This window comes from Triticum aestivum, chromosome 3B (genome assembly GCF_018294505.1).
Source record: "Triticum aestivum cultivar Chinese Spring chromosome 3B, IWGSC CS RefSeq v2.1, whole genome shotgun sequence".
Taxonomy (NCBI): Eukaryota; Viridiplantae; Streptophyta; class Magnoliopsida; order Poales; family Poaceae; genus Triticum; species Triticum aestivum.
In genome coordinates, this window is record NC_057801.1 from 98,256,436 (window position 1) to 98,257,000 (window position 565).

A 565-nucleotide genomic window follows, 5' to 3' on the forward strand; every position below is an offset into this window, starting at 1 on the left:
GTTTTTGAATTAAATCATAACTATTTGAATTTCGGCATTTAAAATAATATAAAATATTTAAATGCTCAAATATCTCCAAACTAAAATGTTTCATGTTGGAAATAATCCAACCATGAGCCAGGAGTAGTTTGGTGATTTTTGGAATTGCCTAGGTATTTTATTTAATTCAACAAAGTTGCAGATATATTAAATAAAAACAGAAAACAGAAAAGAAAGGGGAAGACTTACCTGTGCGGCCCAGCCAGCCGGCCGGCCCAGCCAGCAACCGACCCAGCCCAGCACTGTAGCTCCCCGTCGTCTTCCTCCCCACGCCCCGAAGCTGCTGCGTGCTCGCGCGCGCGCGGCCGCGCGGCCACCTCCTGCTTGCCGACGCCCCCCTGGCCGCGTGGACGACGCCCGCAGCCCGTCCCGACCCCCCCTGCTCTCTCTCACTCTCCCTGGCTCTCTCCTTCCTCTCTCTCGCTCTCTCTCTCGCTCGGCCGAACACGACCGTCGCCGCCGTTCGCCATAGCCACCGCCTCCGACCACCCCTCGCTCCCCCGATTAGCTCAGAAGCTCCGCCACA